This window comes from Typopeltis vanoorti, chromosome 8 (assembly GCF_054136105.1).
Source record: "Typopeltis vanoorti isolate ZY-2024b chromosome 8, IOZ_Tvanoo_1.0, whole genome shotgun sequence".
Taxonomy (NCBI): domain Eukaryota; kingdom Metazoa; phylum Arthropoda; class Arachnida; order Uropygi; family Thelyphonidae; genus Typopeltis; species Typopeltis vanoorti.
In genome coordinates, this window is record NC_143556.1 from 73389372 (window position 1) to 73403490 (window position 14119).

The window sequence follows — 14119 nt, forward strand, 5'->3', positions numbered from 1 at the left end:
TCCTGCTTGTGACGTATCTATTTTTTATGATGATTGTGAGACTAGTTGAGTATAACTTGATTTAAGAAGGAAAGAAGCGAAATTATTTTAATTACTAGTTAGCCTAGTAAAATGAGCAATTATATTCCAGTAGATGAAGTTCTAAAATGAGGCACTGGGATGAGAGAGGTGATCCTATCAGGTTTATTAATAGCTCATATTTTAACTGGAAGTAGGTTCTAAGGAGGAATGCTAATAATAAACCCATATTCGACCCGCCTTAGAATGGCCGGTTAGAATCCCATCTAGGACATGAATTTGGATTCAATTTACATCCCACAAAACAGTCAGAAGAGTACGTGCAACTAGCAGACATCATATCTTAGTTGCTTCAGCTCTGTTACCAAGCAACTTAGGAATATCTATTTATTGCTTAATATAAAGTTGCTGTTGTTTTATTATTTTTCGAGTATCTTATTTATTTATTTTCATTAATTTATTTCTTTCTTATATTTATTTATTACAGGAAGAGCGGCTTCGCTTTCAGCCATTGATATCACAACCGAGCCAAAATTGACTACACCAAGGAAATGGTCTGAGACAAACTTAAACACAATGACATTAAAAGATGATGTTCTTAAAAGGAAAGCAGTAAGTAAGTACAAATAAATAAATTATTGGCATACGCAAGGGAGAGGAAGCATATACACTTAAGAAACGGGAATAATGCTTCCAAAACTTGGGAAAATGGAAGAATGACATTTAGGAATCAGTGTGCAGTCCGTCAATGTCATTCTTACAAGTTTTTTCAAGTAATAGATGATGATAACACCTTAGGTGGTCCAACGGTCGATAGTGTGTTCATCATCAGTCACAGAAAAGCATAATAACAAACAGTGATATAATTACATCTCCCCACTTCCCTCAGCAGACTTTCAGTAAGCTCTTTGAGAGCTGCCTTTTCACAGGTGGCCTTCCTAGTTTTCGTAGGGTCCAGCTGAGCGCTTTCAGTGGTCCGCAAAAATTCTTCTGCTCTCTATTCATGGTAGGATTTTGCCACTGATAACAAAATATAGCAAAAGGACACTTTTTTATTTAAAAAAAAAAAAACTACAGGGTTTTCTATTTTTATAACCTTTTTATTTTTATGAAATTCCAGCCAATGAAAGGCTGTGAACCTATGGTAGGAAATGTATTACAATACTAAGCATGCGATTTTTTTTTCTCCTTCTTTTTTTTTTCCCAGTGAATTTAGGCATTCTTCTATTCAACGAGGTGATGGTCTCACACCAGGTGATAGATTTTCACACACACAAACTACGATGGAATTTAACACTCGTTGGGTGCCTGTAGGAAAGCAGAAAAATTTGGGCAGGGAATGGGGAAGTAATTGACCTCATGATTTCTTCGTTATTAACATGACAACCATCTGAACTAGTGAGCCACATTACAGTATTACATCTTTTGCAGTAGCAGGATTTTTTTTTTTTTATAATAAAAACTTACTTCAGAGTCGAGGAGTTGTCACTGTTCTCTTTACTACTTTGTTTTCTTATTGATTCATGAATGTAAAACTGAAAGTTAACAAATATAACAAATAAAGTTTCTATGTGTTAGAAGACAGCCAAGCATTGGGAGAAGTTAACTTCCCCCAATGCTTAGGCAGTTAACTTCCTTATTGAATTTGTTACTTTTTAAACACATTTGCAGACAATAGTAAAAAATTGCTAACATAAAGAAAGTTAGACCCTCCCGCCTTCCTTACAAAAGTCTTGCATACGTCTCTAAAAAAATAAAATAAAATAAAAAAAAAAGTTTGGATGGAAGCTTGATTGCATTATGTAAAAAAAACAAAACAAAAAAACGAGGCTGATCCCTTATCAGTGACATTTATTTGGCCATTTTTGAACGTATGGATCACTCCTATAGGCTTTGATGCTACAACACAGCCTGATTCATTATAATACTTGGATCAGTATCTACGTAGGCCAGTTACATCTTCAGCCCATAAAAAGTCGAATCATTGAACGTTGTTCTTCAACGTATGTGATCAGTGGAGCTAATAGGTTAAGGTGGATAATTTTCTGCAAGACAACTGCTTAGTCAAAATCGCATATCACACTCAAAAACAACAGCGAGTTTTCATCTTTACGACTTCGCACACTTTTAGCAGCGGTATCAACTGAGCAAATAAAAGTTCTGGATTCCTTCCGGTATAATATACGCCATGATTAAGTTTTCCTTTATATACAAATATTAGTAATAATTTTTATTTGGATATTTATTTACATTATTTTAGAGAGGAACCGTTTACGTCGGTTGTTTCAAGTCTTGCTTTGTTGGTGTAGTAAAGGAAAAACGCCTAGTGAAATTCAACTTCTGGAGTAAGGACTCACCAAATATGTCTGATGGATATCCTAATAACAGTTATCAAAATTAAAAGCTGATACCTCATATGTAAAACATCACATGGAAATAAATAAAAAATAATTAGCAGTTTGTTTTATAATTATATGCACCCATTAGTTTGTAATTATATGCTTAAATTTATATTTACATTTATGCTATATACATATATATATATATATATATATATATATATATATAAGCTTTTTTCAAACGAAGGTTCGTTAACCCAAACTGTGCATCCTGGGACGCCGCAGAAAACTATTATTATTAGTAGTAAGTTGTCTAGACGAATTATAAGATATTTCTTTTAGTATAGGAACCCAGAAAGTTTGGGAACGTCTGAATTAGCCAGTTTCATAAGGAGGATCGAATTTTTTTTCCACTTAAATACGGAATTTTAACTTCGTGAAAGCATGCTTTGATCCTCCTAAAGAAAAATACAAATCAGCGAACGATGAACCTTTTCTGCGTAGCAACAGCAACCAGATCAATGTCACCTTTCGCTTATAAAATATGAATCTGTGCTGAATTTTGCAATATCTTACACAGCAAAACATGATATACATACTGCCTCTTGTTACAGTAAGATGTCCTGTATTTCACTTACACGTACCAGGTATTTTTGTGAATATATTGTCATGAAATAATGAAATTTCGTAAAGCCCACTTGAAATTCAAGTCTAGTTGTTTTTGGTTGGTTAGCACTGAAGAAGCTAGGCAGGATACTCGGGACTAACCCAGACCCTCTCGGGTCTGGGTAAGTCCCGAGGGGGGTGGAAAGAGGGGTAAATAGTTCACTGCATAAAGGAGGTTCCAAGACTGGTGTTGTAAATTACCGACCGATTAGCATATCAGGAATCGCTGTCAAGGTCTTGGAGAAATTATTCAAGAGAAAAATACAGGATTGGATAGACGAAAATGGGATATTGTATGGGGGACAATATGGTTTTGGGAAAGGTAGATCATGCCTCAGTAACTTGCTCAGGTTTTATAATACTGTAACGGCTGAACTGGATAAGGGTACTGGGTTTACAGTGATTCTACTGGACCTTGCTAAGGTCTTTGACAGGATACCAGATGGGATTCTAATCAGTAAACTGCAGCATATGGGGATGGATATAGGGTTGGTGAGATGGATAGGAGGATGGTTGATGGATAGATATCAGAGTGGTTTATTCAGGAGTAGAGTCCAAAAGACAGCCTGTGACTAGTAGTGTACCACAGGGTTCTGTTCTTGGACCACTAATGTTCAATTTGTTCATTAACAATATTGGAAAGGATCTGAGAGGAAGTGTTCATTTGTTTGCTGATGATGCAAAGTTGGGTAGGGCAATAGTGAATGCAGAAGTCAAAATTTTGCAGGATGATTTGGATAGATTGGAGGACTGGGCTAAGGAGAATGGATGTCAATTTAATGTGGCAAAGTGTAAGGTTATGCATTTTGGGATGAAAAGATTAGCAGCAGTATATCACATTGGTGAAACCATACTCCACGAGATTGATGAGGCTAAGGATTTGGGAGTGTTGGTGGATAGGGAGTTGAAGTTTAGGGGGCACATTGCAAAAGTGGCTAAATCAGCTCATCAAATCACTTGGTTGCTGAAAAAAATACTTTAACAAGCAGAGACAAACAAGTTATTGTTCTTCTGTATAGGATAAGACCCCATCTAGACTACTGTGCCCAGATATGGGCGCCAGGGTTTCTTCTTGATGGGAGAGTAGGTGGAGAGGATCGAGAGACGAGTGACCATGATAGCAGGTCTGTGGAACGAACCTTATGAGAACAGGTTGAAGATTTGTGGGTTGCAGAAATTGGTTGATAGGCAGAAAAGGGGTGATATGATTGAGACATTCAAATTACTGAAGGGTTTCTATAAGATTAATTCAGAAGATATTTTTGAGAATAGGACTGGTGGTGGGAGGACTAGGGCTATACATGGAGGCTGGGCAAGAGTGTGGTTAGCAAGGGTGTTAGAGCTAGGTTTTTTACTTGGAGAGTGGTGAATGAGTGGAATAAGCTGCCAGAGTCTGTTGTGGGTGGGTGCCATGACTGTGAATGAGTTCAAGGTGAGGTATGATAGATACTGTGTGAATGTCGAATAGTTGTTCTTGACATGTTAGGGCCTCCCTCGATGAGTCTGTCGACTCCCTGGAGTTGCCCGTAATAATAATAATAATACGTGGACGCATGAAACTCCATGTATGTTGTACGTCTTAGGCCATTTTTCTGGATTGCGGTGGAAGAAACTTTGCACCATTGGGCAACAGCTAACTGTGCCTTGATTGAGGAATCCTAAATAACCTGGCTCTGATCTGCAAGAGAATTGGAATGTAGGCCTTCTCAACTAAGAAATATGAGACTTGGAAACGCCACTTTTAAAATTCCAAGCGTTATGATGTTTTAATATTTAGGAAGTTAAAGAGGAATCCATCTAAAATTCTCTCAAGGATTTTTGGAGAAGGGGAGATTATTTACTTTCCTGGATAAGTTTATATCGGTTTATAAGTTTATATCACGTCAAAAAGCTGAAGCATTTTCATAGAAATCTGGGAATATTGCAGTTATAAACAACACTTAAAAATTCTTTTCAATTATAGAATTATGGTTTTTTCAAATACATATATTTGAAAATCATTTAAATCTTTTATAATTATTCAAAAATTACTAAGTACAAACACTCTTATAAATTTCAAAATATCGTTGCCAGAGTATTGTTATAATTATTGAAGTTACAATCATAGAAATAAACTTATCTGGATTATAAAAGTAAAATGTTACTTATTTGCCAGTGCATGAGCATGTGTGTGGCCTGACGTGTAGAGTGATCCTAAGCGTTAAAAATAATAACATTTAACGATATCTTCCTTATTTATGTATTATATTAAGACGCATAATTAAACTTTCACCGCGAAGCAAACACGGACGAATTGTTGTCAATCCACTGCATATATTTAATTCTCTAATGCTATTTTTTTTTTTCGAAGTACAACTTGGAGAGTACAATATATATAATATAATAATAAATTTAGTTTAATCCTTTATCCAAGTGTAAGCAAACAAAGTTTGCACCTGAAAATATCTTCAGGACTGAGGTAAGGTAGTACAACACCAGGAAACTCCGAGCAAAGGTGGACCGAGCTTTCATCACTCCTTGTCTCAGTATCTCCCATAATGCACAGCACATCTCCTTGCGGACATGTATATGAATGTTGTGCACTTACCTTACCCCAGTCCTGAAGATATTTTCAGGTGCAAACTTTGTTTGCTTACACTTCAATAAAGGATTAAACTAAATTTATTATAGTCTAACCAAGGGAAAAATAAACTTCCCACATCTTTCTCTAAATCCAGAGTAATTGAATAAAAAGGTTGTACACCTGTTGGCAACTCCTATTGGTAAATATGACCTCTCCTATTGCTTCTGCCTTAGTGTCTCCACGTTTGGGTCTGCCTCCCACTGAGGAGAACTCAATAAAGGTTGAAACCGGTCTGAGTACTGGCCCTTCCCTTAATGCATAGCAGCACGTCTGCAAGGAGATGTGCTTTGCATTATGGGAGATACTGAGACAAGGAGTGATGAGAACTTGGTCCACCTTTGCTCAGAGTTGCCTGATGTTGCACTACCTTACCTCAGTCCTGAAGATACTTTCAGGCGCAAACTTTGTTTGCTCACACTTGGATAAAGGATTAAACTAAATTTATTATAGTCTAACCAAGTGAAAAAATAAACTTCCAACAAGATATATAACAGAACATCATTCAAAGGACAAACTAAAGGTTACATGGTGTTCCTACTGCCACCTGATTATAACATTCAATTTACTTTCCAGCTAGACAGACTTTTGTGATTGCATTTAAAGAAATGATGGAGACCAGCCTTCGATAAAGATATCATGTACGTTTGAAGGCCTGTGACTTGTGATAGAAACAAAAGTTTCTCTTAATTTCAATTTTATTGGGACCAAAAGTAATGACATTTATAACTGCTATTTTGTTTGGGCCTCTAATATCTGAATTTCAAACTGCCTTACAATGTGCTTCTGTTCCATTATGAATTGCGTTTTAAGCTCTATATTCCTTGGGTCTATTATCATACCCTTTCCAATCAGAGAGGATAGTAGCGTTCATATACGTTGGAGTGAACGACCTGAGTTGCGAAGAACCTTTATAAGACCTTTCTAACTTAAGGTGAATTAGCTGGTCTCACATGTATGGCCCACAAACATACATGATGTCTTTATCGAAGGCTGGTCTTCATCAGGCTAAAGAGAATCCCAAACAGTTTTTTCAGTATGTTGCAAGTAAAAGAAAAAATGTATATGGCAGAATGATTTTAAAGAATGTCGATGGTAGGGAGGTAACCGAATCAGTTGATATAGTGGAATTACTGAGTGAGCACTTTGCAAGAGTATATCATCCAGGTGGTGAAATTGCAGGAATGAATGAACCAATATATTATATGGGAATTATAGTGAAGTGGAGGTGAATAGCCTATTACGAAACCTCAATGTCAATACATCTATCTATGGGATTGGATGGCATACCAGCTCGTGTCGTACGTGAAGAGCTAAAGAATTGTCAGTGCCCTTGAACATTTTGTTCGAGTCTCGGGCCTGCGTTAGTCCTGAGGGGGTGGAAAGAGGGTAAAATAGTTCCACCGCATAAAGGAGGTTCCAAGACTGCTGTTGTAAATTACCGACTGATCAGCATATCAGGAATAGTTGTCAAGGTCTTGGAGAAACTAGTCGAGGAAAATATAGGATTGGATAGATAAAGGGATACTGTATTGGGAACAGCATGGTTTTGTGAAGGGTAAATCATGCCTCAGTAACTTGCTCACGTTTTATAACACAGTGATGGCTGACCTGGATAAGGGTAATGGGTTTACAGTGATTCTACTGGACCTTGCTAAGGCCTTTGGCAGGATACCACATGGAATTCTAATCAGTAAACTGCAGCATATGGGGATGGATATAGGGTTGGTGAGATGGATAGGAGGATGGTTGATGGATAGATATCAGAGTGGTTTATTCAGGAGTAGAGTCCAAAAGACAGCCTGTGACTAGTAGTGTACCACAGGGTTCTGTTCTTGGACCACTAATGTTCAATTTGTTCATTAACAATATTGGAAAGGATCTGAGAGGAAGTGTTCATTTGTTTGCTGATGATGCAAAGTTGGGTAGGGCAATAGTGAATGCAGAAGTCAAAATTTTGCAGGATGATTTGGATAGATTGGAGGACTGGGCTAAGGAGAATGGATGTCAATTTAATCATGTGGCAAAGTGTAAGGTTATGCATTTTGGGGTGAAAAGATTAGCAGCAGTATATCACATTGGTGGAACCGTACTCGAGGAAATTGATGAAGTCAGGGATTTGGGAATGTTGGTGGATAGGGAGTTGAAGTTTAGGGGGCACATCACAAAAGTGGCTAAATCAGCTCATCAAATCACTTGGTTGCTGAAAAATATTTTAACAAGCAGAGACAAACAAGTTATTGTTCCTCTGTATCGAGCCTTGATAAGACCCCATCTAGACTACTGTGCCCAGATGTGGATGCCAGGGTTTCTTCTTGAGGTGGAGAGGATCCAGAGACGAGTGACCAAGATGATAGCAGGTCTATGGAATGAACCTTATGAGAACAGGTTGAAGATTTGTGGGTTGCAGAAATTGGTTGATAGGCAGAAAAGGGATGATATGATTGAGACATTCAAATTACTGAAGAGTTTCTATAAGATTAATTCAGAAGATATTTTTGAGAATAGGACTGGTGGTGGGAAGACTAGGGGCCATACATGGAAGCTGGGCAAATGTGTGGTTATCAAGGGTGTTAGAGCTAGGTTTTTTTACTTGGAGAGTAGTGAATGAGTGGAATAAGCTGCTAGAGCCTGTTGTGGGTGCCATGACTGTGAATGAGTTCAAGGTGAGGTATGATAGATACTGTGTGAATGTCGAATAGTTGTTCTTGACATGTTAGGGCCTCCCTCGATGAGTCTATCGACTCCTCGGAGTTGCCCATAATAATAATAGTAATTTCTAAAACAGACATACTGGCAATAGAATACATGCAACTGACAGTACAGCTGACTATACAATATAGGATTTACTTCCTTATCAGAGTATTAACCACGCTATCAGCCTGGTTAATACTCTGATATCGGCCTGGTTAATGTGGATGCGAAGTGCATATTAAAATTGTAATACCATTGATATTACATTGATTTTTATGACGGATACGAAGCTTTTGAGGGTGCGTATATGATCTTTAATATCTGGTAAGGTGGTTAATCAGATTCATATGAAACAAGCCTTTGAGCCTAACACATTGATAAGGAAGCGAAGGTGTTGTAAGCTTCTTTCATGTCAATATTTTTCCATACTTAAAGAAGTAAAATAAATGAGATGCTGACAACACTCATTTATAAGATTATATCTAATTATTACACACATCTCCACTTCCATGGACTCATCATAGGAGACCACTCTGAACCACACAATCCATCTTTGCTATGGTTATCTACCAGCTGCCACATAGTATTTTTATCTGTTAAATGCTGTGTAAGTGTGGGCAACTAGTTAAGACAAAAGAACAATTTGTTTTGTTTCTTTAACAGAGGTCCATGAGGAAAATAACTGTGAATGCTGTTCCAAAGAAGTGACGTAAACAGAATGAAAGAGGAAGGCAAAATTTTGATTGTTAGTTACATCTGAAGTGTATGCTGTTGACCAAATTGCTCATGTTTTTACATGTGTAGAAGAAAGTAAAGGAATGACAACAGCCAGTTTTGTGATAGAGCATCCATTCCATGAAAATACTTGAACAAAAGACATAACGCAGAAACAGAACATCTATGAGAAAGTGATTCGTCTGTGTGTGTGAGATCTCTGAGAGAGAGAGAGGGAGAAAGGTAATCTCTTAAACAGATTATTTCTTGTGGATAGCACTGGTCTTTTTAAGGAGGCTTTTTTTTTAGTTTAACCCCCCCTCCACATCCTATATTAGAAACAGTATTCTAAAGGTTGGGTAGATTTGGGATTTATATAGTGCTAGCAGTTGTACAGGTGACGCTTTGTTATTAAATGGTAAAGGACATCAAGCCTATCTTGGAGGCTGTTAAAAATTGATGCAATCTGTGTATCAGGAAGGGCTAAGTAGTGTAAGTCAGGGCCAGAGAAGAAATATAATCTTGACCATAGATTTGAGTATTACTGAAGGTATGGGAAAGCAAAGTAAGATCTTCCTGAAGAGAAATAAACAGCTGTATTCTGGAGAACAGCAAGGAGATAAGACACTGGTTATGAACAATCTGAAGCACGAATCATTTGAGCACTAAGCACCACAGGGTTTGTCAAATGAAGAGAGAAATGGAAGGGTATGGGAAACTATGGAATAGCATGAGATTAGTAAGAGAAGATCATTAATGTGCAGGAGTTATAGCATGGGTGAAAATACAGAGGCCTAAGTACTCCAACATTGATAGGAAAACACCATCCAGCTATATATAGTGAACCTAGTGAGGATACTGAGAACCCAATCTGCAGAGAGAGGAAGACAAACAGTAGACTGAATGAAATGATTTGGAAATTTGCACACATAATTATGTAAGTTTCTACAAACCTTCTCTTATCTTGAATGCCAAGTGCGGTAAGGTTGGCAAGAGCTTTGTAAAGCAAGAGAGATGGAATCTATACTGAGTGATCATTAATTGATGGATTTCCAGATAATAATGAAGTTGGCTGTTGATAACCTTCACTATTGTTTTCAAGAGGACCGAGACTTGATTGTCTGATGGCATACTTTTATCTACCTTTTTTTTGGGGGTGGGGGGGGGGAGGGTGGAGGACTGAATATAAACATGTTCCATGCCTGTAGCTATCAGACTAATATTTGACAGTGTAGGATGGGTATCAATTCCAAAGTGCAGATTTTGGGGATCATAAGGAATCTAGACAAGGAGAGATGCTATTAAGGGTTTTGGTGAATGATCAGATGAAGCATGCTCTGCACTGTTCTTTAAGTGGGAGGTGGTTTTCATTTTATCTTACTCCCATGACACAAGGTCTATAGTAAATAAGACGTGTGGGTTAAAGTGGGAGGTGATTTACCTTAATCACCCATAAAGCTGAAATAAAATGATGCCAAGAGGATAGTCTTTAGAGGATTACAGGTAGAAGTTTCACAAATAGGAACTACAATGCTAATGCATTTTGAAGAAGAGGAGCAGATTTTCTGCATTTGGCTCTTTCAAAGTTGGATTATTTATTATTTATTATTATTATTGTTTTCAATAGAACTGCTGCAATCGTAGCTTCACATTCAGTCTGAATGTGAAACTAGAGTTTTACACTTGAGCCACCTGCAATATGCAAAATTTTTCTTATGGACTGTTTTGGCACCTTGTTTGAGATCCTAAGTATGAAATAGTGGTTGAGGAATGAAGGTTCTTATTCCACTAAGGATTATTTGTTATTATGTGAGCCTGCTCTCAGATTGGGAAAGCAGAAATAGTAATCATACCATGGAAAATAAAAGTACAAAAATTACAGAAAACATTCTATTTGGTACTACAGTATCAAATTTGGTAGCTCCAATGGACAAGATCAGCAATGCAGATCTGTAATAAAGACTTATAAAAACTGCAGTAAAATAATAAATCAAGTCCTAACCACATACTGTGGAGAAAAAAAAACTATAAATAAAGTCCTTTACAGCTTAGTTTTTCCATAAAGAAGCTTGTTTCCTTGAATTTCATAAACTGCAGTGAATTCCAGTGACAAGAGATTTGAGGAACGTGAAGTATTTCAGGACATAATGTCACTTAAATGCCATTCCCCTTAAATATCTTTTAATAAATTCAGGTATACTTTGCACATAAGAAATAACCACACAGTTGACTTCTTGAAGATACCCTGTTTATGGCATTGCTGATGGTCTCACCATACCATTAGACAAAAAAAATGGATTTAATATATTCTATACCTTGATGTAACAAATTGCCAAGAGAGAAAACTTCACAGTGAAGAGTTATTATAGTGCCAAATTTTAACATGACTAAATTGTGAAGTAATGTCCTACGTCTTACTGTTCCAAGAATGAGAGACTAATTATTTATAAATTCTAGTGTGAACTGTATCTTCAAGTAAAAAACAGCATAAATTTTGGTGACAAATCCTTGAAGTTTGGTTTGTTGAACCTTGCCAAACAGCAAAAATATTGTGTCTGTACCACATTTGAGTTTTACAAATATACCACATTTGTACCACTTAGGATAATTGTTTTGGATACTGCTCATAATTTTCCAATGTATGGAAGACTTACCTTTGCTGTTCATTTATACGTAAAATTTACTGTGGCAACTAAAATAACCAGAATGAGTTACAAAAAGCAAATAATTTAAATAAATTATTAGGAAAATCTTGCATAAACAATTCCAGTATTTCTTCCAAATGTTTGTTGGTAAATAAAGAACGTCTAGACTAATTTTATGATTGCAAGACTTAGCATATCAGTGCTGTGTGTGTGTGGGTGAGAAGAAAGCAGGAATCTGTTAAAAATTTTTTGAACAACTGAAAGTTTGATTCTTTGGGAGAAAGCAGAGTGGGTAGGCTATTTCACAAAACAGAAGTAGATAGAATAAAGGAGGAGGCAGAGAAGTTGGTTTGTCGAACTTCAAGCTGGACTGAAAGTGGGTGTAGATTTAAAAATAGTAATACCGATGATAACTCATCACAAACAAGTAGTGTTTCCACTAATAAATGCTAAGGATTTATTAGCATCATTAAGTTGACAAAGTAATAAGAATTTACTGACTTGAAAATAGATACAGTAAGCTTTTGGTACCCAGAACATTTCATTAATTTTACAGTCTTGCCATAAATGCTGTTACTTCTGCATACCCCAGTGCTGTCCACAGAATTGCACGAGCCTACTCGGGATCAGTAGGATATTTGTGTATTGGATTATTAACTGTTATAACGATACAGAAGACATTTCTGACCAAAGAAATTGACTGTATTTTGACTGAACTCATCAGATTATGACTACTCAAATTCAGAGGAAAGTAAAGAAGGTTCAGTGATTTTGAATGTAGTAGTGTGTTTGACAGTATTTCCTTAAGTTTAGAACTTGCAAACTAATACACAAAGTTGTTCCAAGGTAAGCAAATAGAAGGAGCTAAATAAAGAAAGGTTAGCTTGCCGAATTTGCATTGGTTTAAAAAAGGTACCTGTAAATTTAGCAGCAGACAATGCATAGATTTGTAGCATAATACATGACTGGAACAGTTCCTTACTGGATAGATTCAAACTCTATTGGGACATCTGCACAAATTTATGAAATTAGGTTAATTTTTTTTTTTTTTTAAATATTCTTCAAAATAGTTTGAAAAACACTGATATGGAGTTATGAAGACAAACTAGGTAGACCTCACTTGCTTTCTTCATGCTAATGACAATATACACATATACTGTTTATTTAGACATTTTTACAGAACTTGAATTTATAAGGTAAATGTTACTGTATGTTAATTAAGATTACCAGAATGTCTCCATTTGTTTTTAAAAGGAATAAGATTTTAAAGGGAAAAGCATTTTTGTTTCACAAATTTCGACTTAATGAGCTATTTTTTTAGAAACATTCCCCCACTAAATAAACAATTCCTTTTTTTGTTGTTGCTGTTTTATAACTCTGCCCAGAAAATTTTGTTAGTTCTGTTATTCATTTGGAAGCAAAATTTATTAAACTTGAGCATTTGTTCCAAAAGCAACTGAAAAAACATTTAGGATGACAGCAAAAATATATTGACATGTGTTATTAACTTTTATGCTGGTTAAATTTTTAAAGGCATATGTAAAAAAAAATTGTCTACAAGACACAATTTTTTTTTTTATAACTAAGTCTGCATGTATAGATAACAGGTTTTTCTCTACCCTTTTAATTTGTTGACCTTGAATTTTGTACAAAACATTTAAAAAAAAATATTCTCAACTCTGCTATAGCAACATACGACAAAATTATATTTTCAGAAGTGTACTTGGTTTTGCTAGTTTAATAATTATCAAAGGAGGTCTAATAATTCCTTTCAGTTGGGCTGAATTTTAATAATTAAGACTTTGAAGCAGTCCAACATGAAACTATTAACTGTTATAACTTAATTAGTTACTTTTATAACTAATTTATACATTAGTACTTTGATTATATTAGCAACAGAGAAGGAACACTGTTCCAGAGAATAAACTAAAATGAATGTAGATTATATATATATATAGCGAGAGAGAGAGAAAAGGCAAAATATAGACCATCTCAAATGGATGGAGTAGATGCTGGTGCTGTCATAGGTTTTGATTATGGGTGCCAGTTCCCAAGGTTTGTCACATCAAATGAGAACATTCCAGAGATGAACTTAGTTGGGATATGTAAGGAACAAGTATTTAACAAAGAATTTCTTAAAATGGATGAGAAAACCAATCTTCTTAAAGATAACTATTTATGTAATATGCTCATGATGGAAAAAAGGTGGAGGATAAAGGGAAGAGGGAGTTTATGAAAGAATCAAAACAGTCCAGTGTTTCAGATGCACTGAAGTTGATTATCCTGTCCACTGAAGTAGCATTGCACAGTACCTGAATAATTTTATTCAGATATTTCATATCATTCTAAAATTAAGTCTTGTATACTTTCAAATTTATTCAACAATTTGTATACTAGTTACAAATTAGTCACTGTAAAGAAAG